The sequence below is a fragment of the Siniperca chuatsi genome, linkage group LG2 (assembly GCF_020085105.1).
Source record: "Siniperca chuatsi isolate FFG_IHB_CAS linkage group LG2, ASM2008510v1, whole genome shotgun sequence".
Classification (NCBI taxonomy): domain Eukaryota; kingdom Metazoa; phylum Chordata; class Actinopteri; order Centrarchiformes; family Sinipercidae; genus Siniperca; species Siniperca chuatsi.
Window position 1 is genome coordinate 8,999,173 of NC_058043.1, and position 23,618 is coordinate 9,022,790.

A 23,618-nucleotide genomic window follows, 5' to 3' on the forward strand; every position below is an offset into this window, starting at 1 on the left:
TTTCTTAATTTGGGTTTGTCTATTTGTATGTGCTGCAGTGCATTTGTCCTTGTCGGCCAGAGTACAAAGGTGATCCAAAAAATTCTTCAACAGGTGCTGGACAAATAGTTTTTAGCCATGTCGGTCCACCACTTTGGTCCAGACTGCACTATCTTAACAACTATAGGGTGGATTGCCATGAAACTTTGAAACACCATAGACCAAAGGTCAGTGGATCACCAAAAGCATTAACAATAATCCTCTTGAACGATGAATATCCACCATAAATTTCACAGCAATGTGGCCAGTTCTTGTTGAAATGTTATGCTCTGGACCAGCGTTGGACAGACGGACAGGCTGACCTAACCATACTAAAGTCAACTGACGCACGTAAATGCTGAAACTAAAGCATTCTGTTCCACCAACATTTGGAGCGGGAGACTGCCCTTCGTCGGTTGAAACACTACATGAGAGGAGACAGTCAGTATTTTATCAGTACTTGTTTCTTGTGGCAGACATCTGTCTCTGTATCACTCGTACAACTTAACTAAACACCAACATATGGTCTCGCAGAACAACAAAATCCTTGTTTTCTTTTACAGTAAAACCCTAAACCTGTAGCAGAAACAGACGGTGTAGTCCCTCATTTAGTCCAGAAGACGTTTCGGCTCCCATCCGGAAGTCATTCTCAACACAATTGAGAATGACTTCCGGATGGGAGCCGATACGTCTTGATTCTGAAAACAGTGTCCAGATGACTACGACTGAAACCTTTTCTACGATGTAGCAGAAACAGTTACTCCTGTACCTGTACAGTGACACCAGTCACTTGTATCTATTCTTAAAAGATGAATTAAAAGCTAGAAAGTGTTGACTCTCTTTTATAATACATGCCAAACAGCCTGCAGCAGTTGAGCATCTCTTGTGTAACAGCATTATTTTGATGCATTTTAATGAAGAGCATATTACCCAAAGCCTTACTGTTTGTGGTCCCACCTCTGATGAGGCCTGGAGGCCTACTTTGTAAACTCCAAAGCCAGTTTTTGGCAGGTGATTGTCTTGCTGTTCAGTGTATAGATTGCATGCTTTAGGCAGCATTCAGTCCAATTTAATGCACTGTTGTGTGTGAAAGAGAAAACAGATTGTTACTATAAGTGACTCTAAGAACGTGTGTGTTTGTGTAGGATTCCAGACAAGATGAGGCACCATACTGTGCCCACAGTATTGCCACTGTAACTTTATTCTTTGTTGTCTCTTCTGTTCACTATTTCTTGGTATTCTTTGCCATTTGCTGTCCATACCTCATTGATCCTCTGTGCCTTTGTCCTTTTATTTTGTGATTGGCATCCAACCTAGCTACCGCAGTTTTTGTTTGAGATTCACCACTGATCGTCATTCACAGCTAAATCAATACACATCCACATATCAAAATGTATCTTTCAGCAGCAGCTCATGTCAGCCTCTTCCCCCTCCAGGAGTTTCTGAACACCTTTAGAAATTAGATTCATTCACCTCCACTGGAATAACAATTTAATAACCACAGTGTCTTTTCTGAGCAAGGACAATGCAAACCTCTCTATGTGGTGTTCTGAAAGCAAGGACTGAGTAAAGGTGCATACATACATGTCTCCTTCCTACCACACTCTGACCTCATAACCCTGACCTCCCAAGTAATCTGTTTTACAATTCTGCTGGACTAAGTAAGAAGCTGATTCAAGGCTTTGCTCAAGCAATTGCTGCATTCGAGCAATGGAAAACTATACAACTAAAGCAGCATCAGATGGGACAGACTATCAAGTAGAGTACAGAGCTAAGTCCTTATCAAGGTAGATTATTATATTATTATTACTTTTAGAGCTGCAATGATTAGTCATCATTTTAGTCATTTTTTAAGCAAAAATGCCAAGCATTTGTTGGTTCCGACTTCTTCAGTGTGAGGATTTGATGCTTTTCTTTGCCATACGTGATAGTAAACTGAATACTTTTGGGTTTTTTGACTGTTGGTCAGACAAAACAAGACAACAATTAATCGGTTAATAGAGAAAATGATTACAGATTGATGATGGCAAATGAATCGATAATGAAAATTGTCAGTTGCAGCCCTACGGAGCCCTCATGACGCGAATTGTTTTGAGGACTACTTTTGCATTCCCTCGCAATATGTTTTACATTACCTCGCAATATTTTGCATTCTCATGCAATACTTTTGCGTTCTTCCATTCCTTCTGAGCCATACGTCTATTTACGCTCAGCTGCTCCCAGCGCAACGCAACAGTATGTCAGCTCATTGAACTTTACTTTGAACTGGGCATTAAGTATGCTGATATAGACGGTACTACTGCTCAATAGGCATCCATGGTTATGTAATTAGTGAAATCAAAATTAAACGAATTCTTAGATCAAGATGTCTCTCCAGAAGAAAGCAGTACAGTAATCTGCAGGATGCTGTAGGTTTCATTCGTGAACAGTTACTGTACTCTGTACTGTACCCCAGAGGGGTTTCACTGAGGAAAAGGAGATGTCTCCACAGACGGAATTACAGATGTGCACTTGAATCTAAAGCTAATGTGCTGTATTTGTATGAGTCAAAAAAAGCAACAAACAAGAAGGTGACTGAAATGCTGCAAAGAGAGTCTGTGGTTCTGTCACAGAAAGAGCAGACAGCATTGAACCACTTGCAGAGATACATCAGGAATGCAGACCAACACATGTTGGAAAGCTTTTTGCGTCTTTGCACAGGGTCCTCTGTTCAGAATCAGAATCAGAAATACTTTATCTCTTTTGTTACAGCTCACCTTTACGTCAGTGCACACATGAATAGAAGTACTAGCAAAAAATATAATACACTATAATACAGGTCAGAAAATAAATTAAGTACCAAGTGGGTATAAGTATAAAATAAAATAAGTGTGAAGTACCACGTGGGTTTGCCGGTTGATGACAATACGGTATAAGGTAATAGTGCATGAACTGTCAAGTTAAGTGTAGCTTATTAAGGTTATAATGAGACGGAGGATATTGCACAGCAGTAATAGAGGTATGAGTAATATCAATATCAATAAATAGGGAATTTTAAACAAAAATATTGCACAGGAGTATTACACAGAATATTGCACAATTATCTCAAGTATTGCAGAGATGTAATGATCAAGGTCCAGTTTAATGACTTAGGGTCATACAGACTGACACATGAAGGGAGGAGTTAAAGAGTTTGATGGCCACAGGCAGGAATGACTTCCTGTGGCACTCTGTGGTGCATTTTGGGGGGATGAGTCTTTCGCTGAAGGTACATGTCCAAGATGGCATGTAGTTTGGCCAGCATCCTCCTCTCTGGCACCACCGACAGAGTCCAGCTCCACCCCCACAATGTCACTGGCCTTACGGATCAGTTTGTTGAGTCTGCTAGCGTTCTTTGCACAAAATAAATGAAAGTAACCTTCAATGATGAAACAGACAAAACATATTACGAGGTAAGGCAAAACATATTGTGAGGGAATGCAAAAGTAGTCCTCAAAAAAAATTTCGCCATGACCTTTAGGGGGCTCCATACAGCCCTAATTGTTCGTACATTATTGGAACATTTTATTCATGCAAAGGAGGACAAGTCCAAAACCAGAAAATGTCTACTGTTGTGTTTGTGGACACTTATCAACTTCTATTGGGGAGGCCTCACAAACCTAAGGTAATGTAGCATCAATCTGCATATAAACTACTACTGGGTATAAAACTACCTAAGGCATGTCTCATTCTCAATATGGATTGGTCAACCTGTTTTTTCATTCTTTCTCATCCCTTTTTTGATGAAAACGTTAAGAAGGTCTTAACAATTGTTTTACAGACCCCATTGAATGCTGCTAAACAGTAATATTTTGAACATAAGAAACAACTAAATTTACTTTATTTATATTCAGTGTCCATGCTTATTCTATTTGGGTGATTTCCCTGTTCACATCCACAACTGCATCAGTACACCAAATCACTGACAAAATAATAAAGGCCACAAACTGTTCACTGTTCACATGAGTTAACTTCTTCAAGTGAACTGTTTGTTGGTGCACAATACAAAACATAAAGATATGATATAAGTCAGAACAAAACTCCAACAGGTGAAAACACAAGGAAAGAATCATACAGTAACAACAGATGTGCAGGTAGGGCTTATATGGCTCACCTTGAGGAGAAAACATCACAATTCAGGAGCAAATTAACAACAGACAACAATCATGCAATCTGTGATATAAATACAGATGTAAATTCAGGATGAAAACACACTAACTGTTGGCAATGAGGAATTTATTTATTTTTTTTTAAAGCTCTACTATCTTTAAGATTTCAAGTACCTACTGTAATAGTACATGTTTTAAAACATAAAAAAAAAACAGGAGTACGGTTTATTAATGGAGGATCTTTTACATACATTTTACTGGTGCAGCTTTCCTATAAAAAATTTAGTACATAGTTTCCAACACACCTTAGCGCTTTATTGTATCTCTATTGTTATTGTTACAGTTTTTTGCATTATATTATATTCTGCATTGCATGTATAGTAGCAGCTCTTTTAATGTCTTCGTTATCTTCTTGTATTTTGATTTGTGTTTATGTTTTCATGATTTCTGTGCTACATTGCTGCAAAAATAATTCTTTCTTGTGGGACAAGAAAGATCTGAACTTATAGGAGATGGACAAAAAAACATGAACACAATATAATGCAACAATTCAACATCCTTGCAAAGATACTACCACTGTGAAGTTTACTTTGTTCAGCTTTTGTGGAGACTGCGTCAGAGAGGAGCAGATTTGGTTAAGGTCAATCTTAAATCATGTTCATATTGAATGAAGTCCTATTGGTCTGAGCCCAAATATTCAAAAAATGGATATTGTCTTTTGGAACACCTAAAGCCTATTGAAAGCAATTTAGTCATCTCTTCTGACTCAATTGTCATTAGCTGGGAGGTTATTAGATTTGTGTGGCCTGGGAAAATTCAATTTCAGAAATCATAGTGCAACATTCAGAGCACAGTCCGTGGTTATGGATGAATGTCATTCAGGTGGAAGTTGCCTAAGGAGACAGACACTCTGTCACAATAATGGTCCAGTTAGTATTGAGTATAACTATACTTACAACTTGAACAGATGTTTTAAACATGACATAAAGTTTGCCCTTTAGTGAAGTTTTATATGGATTATTAGACATAATATTGTAGGAAATGGATGTAATTTAATGATAACATGTCTATTTATCACTTCAGGTTTTAATACTGAGAAACTATTTAATGGCCAACCATTATCATTATGACTTTCTTGTAATATAATGGTATTGAGGGTTACTTGTCCCAGTTGACTCAAAGCCAATTCAACAATCATCTGTATGATAATTTTCCCATCTTTATATGAAACAGCAGTTACTTGCTGTTCAAAGGGTGTTGTGCAGTGTTTTCTGTGAGGATGTGAAGACTGTAGGCAGAGTCAGAGTCGAGCATTGAAATCAGTGAACAATCTGCAGAGCGGGCCTGCTTTCGAGCAGGCCGCGCAAGGACACAGTCTGCCTGTCGGGAGAAGGGCATCAAGGCTGCCTAATAGATCTGTATTCATTATTCAGACCTTGGCTCCACACTGCAAAGAAATTTTGCAGGGAAATGTCAACATCATGTGCCTGTAGCGAGCTGCGCTGTCATTCCATTTCTATAGATAGGGCTAATGAAAGGGATGTTTTTTTGGTTTAGTGTCATGTAGAACAAGTAGTTTTTCACACAGGTTTGCAATCTGATCTAGAAAACACAATTTTTACAAGGCTTATCATCCTTTAAATATAATATAATTGTTTCTGCCAAGTGTTTCTCTAACACATATTAAATGTACTGTATATTTCATTAGCCAATTACCTTAGTTTCAAGTGTAACATTTTACATATTGCTGCTTTAATGTGGAAAGTTGAAAAAAAAATTGTGTGACATTATATAAATTAGGTTATTTGCTTTCTTTCCGAGAGTTAGATGAGAAGAATGATATCACTCTCACATCTGTCTGTTAAATATGAAGGTAGAGCCAACAGACGGTTAGCTTAGCTTAGCATAAAAACTGGAAACAGAGAAATAGCTAGCCTGGCTCTGTACAAAGGTAGCAAAATCCATGTACGAGCACCTCTGAAGCTCCGTAATTAAAATGATGTATCACGTTTGGTTAATCCGTACAAAACCTAAAGCATAAAAACTAACAATTATTTTCATAATCAGTTAATCTGCCTATTATTTTCTCAATTATTCAACATTGTTTTTGTCAGAAAATAGTGAAAAAAAACACAAAAAAACCACGCCCATCACAGTTTCACCAAGTCATGATGTGATGTCTTCAGATGTCATGTTTTGTCAGATCAATAGTCCAAAAACTGAAAACCTTCAGTTTACAATGATAAGCAAGACTAAGAGTCTACAGCCACACTAGCCACTCTGTGAGATATAGCCTACTTAGGCACTGCAGTGCTTTGAGCTAAATGCTAATGTCGGCATGCTAACATGTTAACAATGACAATCATAACGCTGATGTTTAGCAGGTATATTGTTAGCAATGTTTACCATATAAGGCTAGTGTTTTAGCATGCTAATATTTGCTAATTAGCACTAAACACAAATACAGCTGAGGCCAATAGGAATGGCATTTGCAGGTATTTGGTCATAAACCAAAGTATTGGACAATTTAAAATTTTGACCTGATGATGCCAGTAGAGAAAAGCAGAAGATACTTTCTGTTTCACAAGGACTCGCAACAGTGTAGAATGCTCCCTTTTAAAAATATTTTTCTTTATTACATGTTATACAAATCTGAATTCATTTTGATCGTATTCAGATTCAAATTCCCTTTTCCCAGTCGATCCCTTTTTTATATGCCTTTTTCTGCTATTATATGTATGCATATATTCACACTTATGATTTTTCAGTGATTTTGTGTATATCTTATACATTTATATAATATTTCTTGATACAATTTTCAGTATATTGCTTTTGTGAGAAATTATGTATACAATGCTGGTTTGCATAGCACTATACATATTTGATTGAGTCTGGCCTGGAGATGTGCACTGCTAATTGAATAGTCGAGTCCCACAGGAGGGACTCGACTATTCAATGACACCTGAGTTAGCTTGATGCCTCTGTGCCTGTTGAAGTGCTGATTTGGGCTCAAAACGTTGTATTTTTTCTAAATGCTATAAAGAAAAATATTTTTAAAAGGGAACCTTCTACAGTGTTGCAAGTCCTTGGGAAACAGAAAGTATCTTTGCTTTTCTCTACTGGCATCAGTGGACTCCTCACCTGGACATGAAAGATGTACGTGTGTTTTGCACACTAATTACAAGAGAAAAGCAGCAAATACTCACACTAGAGAAGCTTGAAAAATGACTCAAACGATGAATAGATTATCGCAATAGCTGCCAATTAATTTCTCAGTAATTTTCTGTCAATTAACTAATCGATTAATCAACTAAATCTTTCAGCTCTAATAGACTCCAGAAAGTGACCAAGAAATAGTACAGCACATAACCCCCCTATAAAACCACAACCTGTCCTTTTTATACTTTGGTTTATGAAGGGATTGAATAAAAGAGGTATAATTAGTGAGCTTTAGAGGTGCTATTGGCGGATTTCTTATCTTTGGACAGAGTCAGGCTAGCTCTTTTCCCCTGTTTCCCGTCTTTATGCTAAGCTAAGCTAACCATTACCTGGCTGTAATTTCATATTCAACGGACAAACATGAGAGCGTCAATCTTCTCATCTAATACTCAGCAAGACAGTGAATAAGCATATTTCCCAAAATGTGGAACTATTCCTTTAAGAGGATTTTAATACCCTTGTAAGTGGTAGGTAAAAGCATTTGTGGGGAAAAAAAATTGGGTTTGGGGAATTATGAGGAGGCTATTTCTCCAGTATCTGACAGAAACCTATCACCTTACCTCAAAGAAGCTGCAGTCAGTTCACACTTTCAAGATGTCCCACACTAGAGTACCATAATTAATTAAGTGACCTAATTCAGAGCTGTGCTATCTCATGAGGACAAATCCTCTTATCCAGGTAAATCAGAGATGCAAGTGGGCGTCATGATTCTGTATAAGTCGGGTCCAGGCTCTCCTGTTCACCAGAGAACCTTATGTCCCACTCAGATATGGTAGCTTCAGTATAAATAGACTCAGGATGAGTCAGGATGCATTTCAGAGTGAGAAACAGCATGACCTCAGAGGATGGTGAATATCATAACACTGGTTGTGATTGTTATGTACCAGTTTTTCAATAGTTGTGTTTGAGCAGCATGACTGCCTCTCTGCGTGTGCTCTCATTAGTTTATGTCACCCCATTTTTGAGCCATCACGTCTGAAATGACATGTTTGATGATGGATGTTTTATTGCCAAGTTGAATAAGCATATTCTCTCATTGGAAAACATTGTTTTTGAAAACCCTTTTCATTTCATAAATCAAAGGTAATTCATTCTTCCTATTATTCATGCCAGCATGTGTAGTGCCATTGACGTTCCTCTCTACATGAGTCACGATTTATTCACATACAAGAGTGGGTGACTGCACACCGCTGGAGGAGGACTGATGACAAAATTGTATGTGTGCTGGCTTTTCAATAAGCATTGGCTGATGCAGTAATACTGGATCCCTGCATGTGCTTCCATTACTTTATATGCTATCTGCTGTTTAGTATTTCAGACATCTACTGTATCTGTCAAAGATGCCTTTTTACAGTTTTGCAGCTCATCTGTGGATCAGTAAGTATTCAATTTCACCCTCTGGTGAAGATGGTTGTCTATACTTTTTGCACAAAGGAGACAAAAAGATTCATTTTCAGTGCTGCTTTTACTCTGCTGTGAATATAGAAAATGGCTCATTTGCAACCATAATTATGTGGTGGGATGAAATTAATCAGTTCTTTGCTATTTTTTTTTCTACCTCAGGTTCATCAGTGGTGCTACCAAAGCTTTATCCAGTGATTCTTCTTTCTACATAATGCTGTATGTCATCAGTAAAGGTGATTTGCCTCTGTTGAGATGCATGTGCAAATTGATTTGTCTGCGAAGGTGCTTTAACTTGAGCTCCACATGATCCTGACATGTGGGTGATGCTCTTCAGGATAGATGACGGACAATACTAGAGGCTGAGAAGTCATGTAGGAGGACTGTGCATTTGAAAACACCATTGTGCCCGTCAATAACATGCTCACGGCAAAATACGCAGCTCCTTATCTGCAGACAAAAATATAAAAGAGGAATGTTATCTGCACCGCTGCATCCTCTGATCTGGGAAGGACCAAACAGTGCAGGATTCTCAGGTGAAATTTTAATCAGTGCTGGAAGATATGTTCATCCAAAGGAAGCACTGTTACAAAACATTTGTATCGTCTCGTGCTTGATTATTTCAGTAGATTACTGAGGTTTTTCTAAGATGTGTTATCTTCACTTGTCTGCACTTGTCCCTTTTTCTTTTCTCCAGGGGTGACATGGCTGGGTGATCTGTGTCTGCTGGCCCGTGCCACAAGCTCCATTGAGCCTGGGATCGATATAACCCAGTTTAAACTCAGTGCTGGTGTAATAAACCAGAGCATTACTGTTGGGTGCCTATGAGAAAAGAACTTCCACCATCTACTGCACCAACCCCCATGATTGAAAACTAGATCTGTGGAGAAAGAGAACAGGTGGGAGGAGGGAGAGAGTGAGTGTGTTGGTGTGTGTGTGTGTGTGTGCGTGGGTAGGAAGGTGTGCATGCATTGTTTGTTGGGATAATAATTTCAGGTGTGAGTAACAGGCTGTTTGTCATCCGTTAAGACAGATCAAATGAAGACACCGGAACTGACACTACGTAAGGCACCATAACTCAGCCTAATCTCGCAATAGATTAAAGTTGTTTGCACAGAGACGATTCCAATTTCAATTCTGAATATAATTTACTAACCGCACGCTGTGGAGCCTATAAGTCAGATGCAGGTCGTCTCCAAGGCTTTTCACTAGGAGAAAGACAAAATATTTGTTTTACTGCTTATGTGGCTTCTGTTCATCTACAGTTTATTTCAACAGCTACCTTCAGGCTGCAGCACCGTGTCTGTCCTCAGCGCTCCTGTAATTGCTGGCCTCACAGAATACATAGGTGTGATAAGTCAATAGGTTCATATGTCAAGTTGGATTATTTGTGGAGATCATCCATCACACATGTACCACAGATCTGGTGAGACAACATGGGTCAGGCAAGGCACAGTAGTGTCAAAGCATGGTTATGTTATTTCTGGGGTTTCTACCTCTGACGTCATGGTGTCAGAAATGACTTTAACCTCCTGTTTTGTCATGGGTGCATTTTTTTATAGGCAACCGTGTGCAGCATGCGCTACACAATTTCAACATGTTAAAGGTCCAGTGTGTAACATTTATGAGGATCTATTGGTTGAAATGGAATATGATATTCATAAGTATGTTTTCATTAGTGTATAATCACCTGACAATGAGAAATGTTGTGTTTTAATTACCTTAGAATAAGCCCTTTATATTTACTTAGGGAGTGGTTCCCCTTCCACAGGCTGTTTGTGTTGTTCACCAGTTTTTCACAAATAGTTGCAAACTGCAATTTCACCGCTGGATACCACTAAATCCTACACACTGCTGAAAACCTATTTTCTCAGCCTAAATAAACACACCTCCCAAAGTTAGTTTTGGTTATTTCACATGAGACATTTCTATCTGTGCTGTTCTGTCTGTGCTCTTGTCACTGGTTTGAAATGGGCGAGGCTCTGTTGGAGAAATGTGATAACATTTGAATCAAAATCTGACAACAACTGTGAGGATTTAACCGTATGTTGTCAATAAAATTTGATCACACTACAGCCACACAGTCCTGATGAAGCAGATGAGTTTTTGAGTGTTAAACTCTTAATAAATAAAAAACGAAAGAATGTTTTTTTTCTGAACCTTAACTATAATTGTTGCTTATTTAGTCATGAATATTTATTTACTGAAATTTTGAAGTTAGATGCCACTGGCATGGTCAACCAGATAGATTGACTCAGCAAACCTGATCTGAATAACATCAGAGCATTTTCAGTGTTCCACCACACAAGGAGCACTGGGTTTGTTTGAAGCCTTGCTTGCAGTAGCTGCTTGGCATCAGCTGCTTCATTCATGCTTCACCAGCTGCTTGGCTACCAGCTGAATAGTAACTTCCAATCATTTTCATGCAGGTGTACAATGGGGCCATTATAATGTGACACTTCTCACCCTTACTCTTTTACTCTTTTCCCCAAAATCTAACTGTAACCATTTACTATAAATGGTCAATTCCTTGGCATAAGCATCTCTGATCTAAAGATGGATATAATTCTAATACATTAAAAAACATTACAGATTTCAGCTTTAATGCATCTAGATTGTCTACTTTTAAGTTTCTCTCAATCATTCATTCATGGTCAAGGCAGAACAGTGGATCACCTTGTTCTTTTTTCTTTCCCATCGTTGCATGGCTGCCCTTTGGTTTCTCTAATTTCCTTCCACAGTCCAAAGCTCTGGACTTTTCCCGTCATTTCCCCCAAGCATGCTGGGACTCCAGCTACATGTAAGTAAGAATAAGTTGCAATGGAAGATGGAAATTTGTGTACCTTTTTTATTTATTTATAATAAACAGCAGTAAACAGTATAATGACAGATCAAACACTGAAGATGATTTACCCATTGTTGTTTTAACAGAGTATTTTAGTGTCTCCTTATCCTCCCTCCAATTGACTTTGCATATTTCAACTGACAACACACGCTTGTTTGTGTGTTTGTTTTGTGTGTGTGTGTGTGAGACGCTTTGCACACAACAATTTAAAAGAGAAGGGACTGTGCTTTGCAGTGCAGCTGATTCAGTGGATATTGGCAATTACTTTGCAAAGAGATTTTGGTTAATTACAGCTTTCTTTCTTTGTTCCTGTTTTTTAAAATGAGATGCAAATGACATTGGTGCGTGTGTGTGTGCCTGTGATTTGTGGGTTTATTATGTAGTCAGTTAAGTGTGTAGCTCTTCATCACCACATTCAATACAAGCTTTGTCTGTGCACTTAAAATCCAAAATACTCAAGGCACAGGATAAAAGCAAAGGTTTACAATCATTGTGTCTCATTTGTATCTATCTATCTATCTATCTATCTATCTATCTATCTATCTATCTATCTATCTATCTATCTATCTATCTATCTATCTATCTATCTATCTATCTATCTATCTATCTATCTATCTATCTATCTATCTATCTATCTATCTATCTATCTCAGTATCTTAAAATCTAACTGAACATTGTTGAGTTTTTTTAGTCACTTTGCTTAGCTTGCATTTCACTTTGCATCATATTTGCATTTTTAGCATTTAGCTGATGTTCTCATCCAAAGCAGCTTACACTGAGGGAATCAGCAGAATACATTTCCAAAACTTATTAGTGTGCCATCTACTACTCTTCCCTTTAGTGTGCAGCACGTTAATTATACTTTATACAAGTTCAAGGGTTGAACTTGCGCAGCTTTGACAAGTTTGTCATGGTGACAGAAAATGACTCTGCATTCAGGTGATTTCCCCACATTCACCTCAGGACCTGAAGTTCCCGTGTGTCTTTTTTTGGATTGCTGCACCAGTGCGTATGCAGCGCTGGCTGAGCTGTACTACAAGCCCAATGTGGGTCCTCTGAGATCAAGGCTGGTGGGGTGGAGGATGGGAATTCAGGGCTCTCTGTAGCAGAGCTGCTGAATTATTCATGTCCCCCAACCCTGCCTGCCTCCATTCCTCTCTGCAGTGCATCCACTGAGACCTCCATAACAGTGTGAATGAAAGATCTCTGTCTCTCCCCTTCACTAAATCTTAAATGGGGTGCTCTTTCTTGGTTTCTGCAGAAATTTATATGGAAGCAGCTACAAGATACAGCCATCATCACATCCCGAATTACAGGTGCTGAAATTGGACTGAAATTACACCAAAACTTTGGCAAAAGAATAGCCCACAGGTTATTTTCCTTCCTTATTTTGAAAGTAGAGCATAGATTTGTGTGTTCATTTTAAACTTTAAAGAAAAGATAAAAACACCACCAGTGAAATCAATATTTCTTGTAGGAATACACAACACAAGCAGACAGAAACTGCACGTCTATCACTTGCACATTCACAAGTTCATGTGCAGACAAACAAGCACACACACATGCACACTCAAGACCAACACAGCTTTGCTGAGAGGTAGTGTTAACAGTGGCCCGAGCTATCCTTGGTATAAATAGGAACCTCTAAATTTGTCTGACCTTAGATACTGTGGAGAAAATGGATCTGCTTTAGGGAACACTTGTACTTGTTCCTTCTCATCAGCCTCCTTCAAATGTCACATTTACTTTTCACCTCGCAGACACAAAGTTTCGACTGTACATCTCCACCAGCTCAGTATTAGGCTGGCTAATGAGAATTAGTTTTGCTCTCCATTAGTATTCACCAGAGTCCCAGGAAGGCAAGCCTACCTTATTAGTAAGACTCACCACAGGCTACTGTTTTCCACAGGTGATAGATAGATACAAGTCAACGTTGGTTTATTTAACCATGACCACAATCGTTAACTGACCTTAATCATGTAGTTATTATTGTAACCATGACAGCGAAGGTCCCCTAACCTTAACAAAGTATTTTAACCCAAACCACAATCTTTCCCTAAACCTACTAAGTTGTTTTTTGTGCCTAAACCAAACCACAACCATATAGCATTGTCACATCATAAAATGGATTTATTTTTCAACAGTGATTTGCAATGGTTTTGGAAGGAACTGACAAATGTTGTTGTCCTGCTGGCTTCAGATCAGAAAAGCGTTGTCGTTCTAAAGGGCAGTTACAGACAAGGTATTTTGTCTTTTAATTTGATGGACTTGTTGAAATACACATAAAATGATGGTCCACTAACTTACATCAACAACAAACACACAAAGATAGAATGATAATCTCCATAATAGTAATGGCACATGGGTAAAATGACAAATTCCATCGTTTAAGCTTTCAGAATGTAGTCAGACATTATCACCACAGGTTTCCTTCATGGTTCTCTCGCCAGCCCATGACTTGAAATGAAAGTACAAAGTAATGGTGGTGGGCTGCGCCTCCTGCTGTGTTTTCAACGCATCTTAATTTTTCTCCACACAGCCTTTACTTGAACACGTCATGTCCATACAAATGTGGTCCCCTCCCCCAACAACAACAGCCTCCTCATCCTTTTATGTCTACTTCACCTTCTTGTATTTCACCCACTAATGGTCTGGTGCTGTTTGGCTGTTTGCTCCTGACACTTTGCCATCTTACTCTCTCTCTCCTTCTGTCTTTATCTCAAGGTTCATTTTGCTGTGATGTTGCTCACACTGTGTCAGTACTGAATGTCTCAAGCTGTCACAGTTTGTCATGGTTGATGTGCAATGTCAGAAATAATTACTCAAGACAGAAAATGAATAGCAGCATGTTCTTGGGCCATGTCGTACTCTCTCTCTCTCTCTCTCTCTCTCTCTCTCTCTCTCTCTCTCTCCGTCCTTCTTCTTCCAGTGGGGTCAATAAGGTACACTGAGCTGTCAACAAAGAAGACAGTTAAAAGAGTGTGTTGTTTTAGTTTTAATCGTATATGTGTGTGTGTGTGTGTGTGTGTGTGTGTGTGTGTGCGTGTACATATACATATAATTACAATTTGGAACGAATTTACCATTTCTTGGCTTTGTTGATGTTTAAAGCAAGATTTCAACATTTTGGGAAATAGCCTGTCTTTGTCCAAAGGTTAACAAAATCTGCTTACCAGCACCACTAAAGCTCACTAATTAACACGTTACATCTCCTTTGTTTATTTAGTACAAAAAACAAAGTGAAAAACGTTGTGGTTTAAGTCACTTGGCCTGGAGAAGAAATAGTCTGGCACATAAAACCCCAAACCACCACCATCTTCGCTTGTTTTCTTTGCATCTGGCTTTGTTGTAGTGATGTGGCTGTGTTAGCAATTTGAGGTTATCTGAAGCACTGGCTAAAGCTACGAAAATAAGATCACAATTATCCTTTACTGAAATATGCCTTTCTAGTTTTTCTTGAGGGAGATTATTTCATACCTTATATTTCCCAACAAAACATAATTAGTATATATAAACATAATTTCTAGGATATTCTAGAGAAAATTGGGAGTTCCTTGCAAATGGACTGCATTGTGTTTTCATCCAAAGCACTTCAATTATGCCTCGCATTCACACATTCACACACACCTACGGCAGCAAGCTACTATGCAAGGCACTGGCCTGACCATCAGGAGCAATTTGGGGTTCAGTGTCTTGCCCAAGGACACTTCAACACGTGGACAGGGGGAGGCAGGGATTGAACCGCCAACCGTATACCTGTTGAGTCACATTCATCAGTTTCTCCAAAGGGCTGCTGCCGATCACCTGTGTCTTCCTGTCTCTGTGAACTCATTTTGTTTCCTTAATATATACAATTTCATCTTCACAGTATGCCATACCAATAGGAATACATCAAGCTAACATAACTAATGTGGTTTTCTTTCTAAATAATTTGATCAATATTTATTCTAAAAATGTTACTTGCTGCATTTCGCAGATGGACAGTAATCTTCTTCATCACAAACTACTTTTGAATACGGTCCACATGAGGGTATAAAATATTGACATCAGCAGAGTAATCTTGATGATTCCAAAATAATTATCAAAGACACACACACTTATGTTTGTGCATGATAAATAACATTTTGACTTACAATGACATTCACTGGAAAAAAGGTGCGAGATGAATTATGCAACGCAGCGAGAATGCACAGCTTTAATTTTTTATCTAAAAGATGACCTCATTTTGACCTGTAATTCCTAGCTGGATTGAATAATAACTGCTGTCACTGATCCTTCAAGACCAACATCTCTGTCATCCTCTAAAAGAACCCATAGTTGTTTGTTTTTACTTTACCTTAATATCACCTCTGTTATTCACAGTATCAAAGCGTTTTGCCAGTAAATTCTGTGGCTTAACCACCTTGATGTGGCATCATCCACCCATCTAAAATCTTTAGTTTAAAAATTCCCCCAGGTCACTGTGCTGGTGGCAGCGTGCCAGAGAGAAGACAACGCCTGAGGCGGGGGAGCGCAGGGAGGCAGGTAAGACTCAGAGATGGCATAATCACCAGGGGCACCAGGGTAATGAACACTCCACAGGAGCAACAATAACAATAATAGTAGGAGGGCTCAGCTCCACGACTCCAGAAGGGAAGAGGATACCTACTGCATATCTGTCTTTTTTCCCTGATTTAGTACCATATGTTTCTATATAGTATTTATTTCTGCTCATATGTCCAATATCCTGCACAGCCATGACATGTTGCAAAACATTTTTTTTTTTTTGGTATACATTTGTGATCAGTCTAATATGGGTGTTCACACTAAATTCATGCTTCCTCTGTTGTTGCATTAATAGTCAATTATAAAGTCCTATTAGAATAACACATGGAAGGGCTTCCCTTTATTCCCTCAACTCTTTGTTTTGTCAGTGGACCCAGTCACTCAACCAGTAAGATTATCCACCAAAAACATCAATTATTACATGAATAATATACAAAGTATCTTATCTCTTTGTATGCTGATGGTGTTTTACTTGTTCTTCTATCCTCAACCAATTTAGTCAATAAATCGGCCCTTTTTTATATCTTTAAAGTATCAAGCATCGATGACATTAGTATTAATGAACAAATTTACCAAATTCAGAATCAGCTTTGGCCAAGTATGTGTACACATACAAGGAATTTGATTCCGGTTTTAAATTGGTCTCAATGTACTTACACACAGAACAATTTACAGGAAGATGGTAATAGATAAACAGCTGTAAACAAGTACAACAAGGCACAACAAAGACACGTAAACATAAAACTATTATGTACATACAAGTAGGTGAAAAAATAGCTATATATAAATATATATAAAAAGCAACAATGACTAATAACATACAAGTCAAGGGATTCTATAAATTGTAAACAAATACAAATAGTGTAAAGGAATAAATATTGAGTGATTAATGTAATAGATTACATTATATACATGAAGTGGGTTGAACACAGTATATGCATGTATACATGTCTATGTACAGTACATACAACATGCAGGATTTATATTTGACAATGATGGATGACAGGTACATGTTGAAGTGTGTTACAGGGTTATTGACACTACATGACACACATCTTCCATGTGGAAGAATGTCATCTGTCATCTTGTAACAATAATCAACTATTCTTCTGAATTTTGTTAATTGATTTTTACACCTAAAAAGCATTTTTTAAAATAAAGTCCCCCTCAAACCATATATTTGTCCTATAAATCAGTATATTTCTACATATGATGTGGGAGTGTCACATTGACTATATTTTGTAGCTAAAGGGGTACTCCAATGATTCAATACTGAACTTCCCTAAAGTTGGAGGTCTTGCAGATTAAAAAAGAATGGTCAAAACTGAAGAAACTCCAAAAACACTGGAACCTACGATTCCCATAATGCAACTCCATGTCTTTTGTTAGACCCTCCCTGCCTGCTGACTTGTTGGCTAAATGCCCACATTCTTCAAACTCCCCACCTCTGATTGGCTTTCTGCTACAAATCTGGAGTCTAAAGCTGAATCCAAGATAACCCTGCTGTCATTATCATTATTTTTTTCTGGAAAGCGCTCTCCACAACCAAAGAGGATATGATACAACACAGGCTGAATTGTTCTCCTTGTGATGAGTAAACTGATCTTAATGTGAAGAATCAGTGGAATAAGGTGGTATTGGTGGTGTAAGTCATGTATGTAAATCAGTATATAATGTCTGATAACTTGTGCTCTTGCACAGTCCAATAGATAGAAACCAGCTCATTTTCCATTAGTTGATTGTTCAACACACTTATTTTCCTCTTGGAGATTTCTGTTGCCAAAATTCCAGTCCTTCAGACTGTTTGACAAAAATCGCCCTTCACTTCAGCTTTCACAAATTTTCTCCATAGAAAATCCATGAAACAATAATAACAATAATACATACATACCGTATATATCTTGTATATAGCTTATGTGTATGCATATATAGTTCTACATATATGCATATATAGTTCTACGTAAATAATTTCTAGGACCTTGTATTTCATTACGATATTAGAAAACAAGGAGCTCTACTCAATGTATTTGTATGTAATTATTTATGTATAATTGATCAAATCTTTTAGATTATAGCTTTCTAGAAGGCTGAAATGTAAATACAGGATATTCAGTCACTAGGTCAGGTTATGTGTACGACTCTGTTTGTTCTTACAGTAAAAAAAAAGGCACTGTTCCCTCCAGTATGTTAATGCTTTATGTAAGTCTCTGCTGTACAATTTCAATGACTGTCGGGAGAATTGGAACTGCTGTTAGAATCCAGTGTAAAGCAATTTGTGAAACAGAGTGCAGTGACTTTATAAAAGGCTCAAGAGAAGGATGTGTGCGCACAGTCACAGACAAGGCAGAACCAAGAGCCAGCAAAGCATCACAGCTTAGAGGTGCACCATTAATGCAATTTGTAAATCCTCTTCATAATGTGTAGGGACGGAAGAGAATTATCATTAATCTGCTAAGTATTACAGTTTTGGACTTGTGGAATTGTGCCAAAAATGTCCTAATTGAAAAGATAGAGCTCTGAAACACTCAACAAAGTAATTATTTCATAAAGTTCTAGTGTTAAAAAAGAGGATGCAAATTACTTGACAGGAACTGTTTTGCTCACTATTTTCAGTTGCAGCACAAATACATTTATATTCTGTTGATTGACTGATTGATGTTATTATCCCACAGGGGAAATGTTGACACAAACTTAATACAGACATACAAAAACACACACAGTACAAAACAATCAACAGAAAATCAAAGACATAACACGTGTCCTATTCCATACTACATACTACATACTTTTGAATGTGCTGTTAATTAATACTATTCTCCCACAATGCAATGCACAAAGGAACTGGAGGAGCTGCTCACAGCTGGAAAAAATTCAAATAAATTGTGGATGGTGGTGAAACAGCTTCAGGAAGATCTTGTAAAAGCAAAAACAAAAAAACATTCAATCTTAAGAAAGACATTTTGCTTTGTGACGTTAACTTGATGTGTGTATGAATGAATTCTTTTATTTGATGATTAAAAAACACATATAATAATGCACTAAAATAATTACATACATTAAAAAACACTGAGAATGAAAACACAATAAAGCCTGAAGGCTCTCTAGTATAACACTTAACACACCACAAGATAAAGCAAAACAACAACAAGACAGCAAGCAGTAGTGAGAAATAATTAATTGAGTACTTTGGTACCATATTTTTTACAATTTTATAACTGAGCAGCATCTTAATATAAATGGGGTTTTTTTCAGCTGTCAACCAGTTGAGCTTTTTAAAATGTGCCCGTGTATGGGGATTAACTTTTAATATAACCCATGTCAATTTATTTTGAGCCTTTTGGAGTTTGTTTTTGAGGTGTTGTGACAATCCGGTGTACCAGGAGATGGCAGCGTAATCAAAATGACTTTGAACTAAAGCTCCAACTAGTGTGTGAAGAATTGGGCTGTCCAGAAAGGCAGCTTTTATTTGTAGAAACTTAATTCTTTGATTTATCTTGGTGAGGGCTTTTAAAGCCATATTTTCACCTGATAAAAACTTGTCTAAAATGCAATTTACACTGTCTCTAGCAGTTATATGCAACTCTCCAGCTTTGACCTTAAAACCTGGTGGCCATGATAATTTTATCTTAGAACCAAAAAGAATTACTTCAATTTTTCCCAGGTGTAAGGATAATTTATTATCTGCAAGCCCTCTACTTACATTTTGAGGTTCCTCACTGAGAGTATTCTCAACCACAGTTTTATCTTTATGTGCTACCATTAAAACAAAATCAACAGCATATAAATAAAGATTGTATGAGGTGTCTGCTTGAAGTTATTTATGTATAGTAAAAAGGGCCTAGGATACTACCTTGTGGCACCCCATATCCCATGATTCTTGACTCTGAAAGTGTCCCATTAATGTCAACCATAGGTTGATAGGTATGACTGGACATCCAAAAGTCACAGTTGCAGCACACATTGTGTCATTTCCTGTTAGTACAAAGCTTTTAAGTATGTAGATTTTTTTGTATACTAACTGCTAAAATAGTATACTATGGGGATTAGTATGTACAGAATTAGTATGTAATGTGTGTTTGGGACACAGCTAATGTCATGGCAGACACCCACAATAAACAGTACACAATACTACACAGCATGGTCCTGCAATGCCAAATGAAAGTACAAAATCATGTTAAAGATGAAAGTTAAAAGGAGGTTTATCATTGTTTAGAAACCCCTTTGCTACCCGACTGCAAAAATCTGAAAACGGTCTCAAACAGCCGGGAGTCTTTTTTTTTTAATCTGAAAATTACCTCCAGTAACAAGAGATATGATGAAGCTTTTTGTAGCAAACACAGCATGAAACGCTGGGAAACAGGAATTATCCTGTTATAAGTATTACGTTGTCATTTGGAGAATTGTTCACCTTTATAGATTAACTTGTATGTATCAAATCATTGGTAAACAAAACACTAAAAGAATAAGCTTTGTCCTAGACTGTGGATGTTTTTATGAAATTTTGTCTTAAGTGCAGAACCTCATTCCTGTCTGGGAACTGACTCCAAAGCTGCTGCTTCAGACAAAAAGGTGAAGAAACATTTCGATGCATGAATATCACATTACACCTCCATCCTGCCTGCTAATCAGTCACGCTACTGTTACTGATACTGCTGCACAGCTATCGAAACTTAATTTCATTTGTTACACTTCCTTCCTTTGCCAGTCTTCGCCTCTTTTTCTCTCTCAACTGTCTCCCACTCTGACATTTATTTCTCCAGGGAAGGTTTGCTGGGTACTCATTCACTTGTCAGAATCAACCTGTTTGATGTCTGTTCTCCTGTGAAACCACCAGTCTATTAGTATTGGCTGCTGAGCAGTTTCCCCAGAGCAAATAGGGGTCAAATGTCCTGCTCAAAGCCAAATCGACAGAAAGAGGTTCTTGTTCACTTTCTAGGTTTGTCAATGATCTTATTCTGGTCACAGCCAAGTTTCTGTACACTTCAGAACAACACCACCCACCTATAAAGGCCCCTGTCTCTTCTCGTGGGATCACAGAGGTTAGAGATGCTGCTCTACAGAGACTTCACCCACACCTTGAGCGTTTGCTGTAACTTTTGTCTGACTGCCCTGTAATACTCCTGTTAGATCAACTTTTAGTCAACACCCATACTTCCTGACATACATCTGACCTCATCAATATTCATGTATCGATTTCATCTCTGTCTCATTTTCATCATCAGTTAAATCTTCCTCATCCACAGCTGTGAGTTTGTCTCTCAGCTGTGAGTATGTGGGTTCTGGATACTGTGGGTTTAACTGAATGTATAAAAAAATCAGCTGCAGCTGTTTAATATTGATTTGCAGCCCCGTTACAAAAGTTTTTACTTGGATTGACCTCATCAGTGTAAGTGACAATAATATTTTGAACAGAGATATGAGTCCGGATAGAATCCCAGACATCCGTTTCTATCTATAAACTCACAGTGAGGATATGTTTTATAGCACATAAGTATAGGATTAGGGAACAAAGAAGACAATCAAACACAGAGACTCCAGTGTTCACAATAATTACACACGCATAAATCCAAAGTAATCCGTGGAAATTGTGGAAATGTGCTTTTTAATGGGGGTCGGCTAACTTTGTGTACAGCATCTCTTCCCCTCTGAGGATTTTCATCCGCTCCCTTCCTCCCTTCCCCTCGCTGAAATCAATAAAGGCAGGACATGAAGCAACAGAACACAAGAACAGACCAGGACTTCAGAATGTGTTTTGGTTTTCTATCTGCTGTAAAAGGGCTTTTTGCAAACAGTTTAAACCTTAAAGGTCACAGATGATGGATAATTATTATACTCTAATGTTTGTAGGTATATAGCTGCTGCTCCAGAGAGAGAGAGAGCATCAGATCAATTTAAAATAAGAGATTCTGGTGCAGAGATTTAACAGATGCCTATGAAAAGGCACACAAGTGAGGTGAGACTCCTGCCCTTTAAAGACAGCTAGAGGGCATGCGTGAAGTGAAGCATGTCTGCAGCAGTGATAACCCTAATCTCATTCATCTCGAGGTCAACCATGGAGGTTAACATGCACTCATGTTCTTTTCATTGACCTCACTGTGGGGAGAAGCCGAGAAAAGTCATGCACCTACAGTATTTTGTACTGATGTGCTTAAATAAACCTTAAGACATAACATTTCGCCTTTCAAAGGCCAAGCTGGCACATTAAACCAGTCATCCAGTGTCATAACTGTTGTGTAATAGGTTAAAGTAAAATATGAGGGCTTGTATTTGTGGCATAAATAAGAGATACAGACAGGGATTGGGTGAATGCTGTTTAGGAAAGAAAAATTGTAGATTCAGTAATTCTGGGATCAGATTATATTTCTAGAGTACCCATCTTCAAAGATTTCCTTGAAGCCAGAGAATCACATCTGGTCACTCAGATAGTGAGAAAAATATTGTTGTTGGATTTTTTGCTGGAAATTGCTTGTAGGCACTGAGAAATCAATTAAGTTAAAATTCATTCCAGGTTTTTTTCTTGATAAAACATTTGGTAGTATCGTGACCACTCACCCTCACATTTTAACTTTCATTTTACCTTTTCTCTCATTTAGGTTTATGTTCAATTTAGTCACAGCAAGGGGATGTTTATGGAGATAACACTTTTGTTTGTGTATATTGAAGCTTGTTTTGTTTTTTGCATTGTTAATATTGAGTTGGTTAGCAAACTCTCTGTCTAGTGTTTATTTGTAGCTATTTTAGGCGATGTGTTGTGCATCCTTAATGTATTAAAAGGGTTTGCCCAGCCAGTATATATCATCCTCCTGTGTGTCATTTAGAAAGGTCAACTTGTTTAATCAGTTGTTCAATCAAATCAGTTGTATTTTGTGTCTGTTCTGTTTTGTTGAATATTCACTTTTTCTTGCCTTGTTTTTTTATCTAAAACATGTGTCCTCATGTCTTCCTGGTCAATCCATAACAGTCAACTTACTGTCTTTTTGAAGCTTTCATCCGCATCTCACAGTCTTCTTCAGCTATGACGATGGCTAAGGTCAGATAAGGTAGTGATGAAAACAGAGATAATTATCACCAGACTCTGCAGTTCTCATTAGCTCATTGTTTTTGTTTCAGCTTTACTGTTCTGGTTCAGTCTCACCGATCACATCATCATTGTTTCAATGCTGTTTTCAGAAAAAAATCTCCAAAACCAAACAGCCAGATATTTCCTTCAGGAGTTGGTGGAGACTGCAAACAGAGCTAAAAGAAGTGCAAATGTTGGGCTTACATTCATAAGGTAAGGTGGCCACTAACAAAACTCCAAATTAATGTTTCTCCATGTCTGCTGGATGTGTAATTAAGCAAGTGTTTGTTAACATGTTCACCATATCAACTTTATAAGTTGATAATATGTCTGCATTGTGTTTACAAGTGGCCAAAAAAAGTGGCCAAAAAAATCAGTTATTGTAGGTTTAATTCCAACAAAA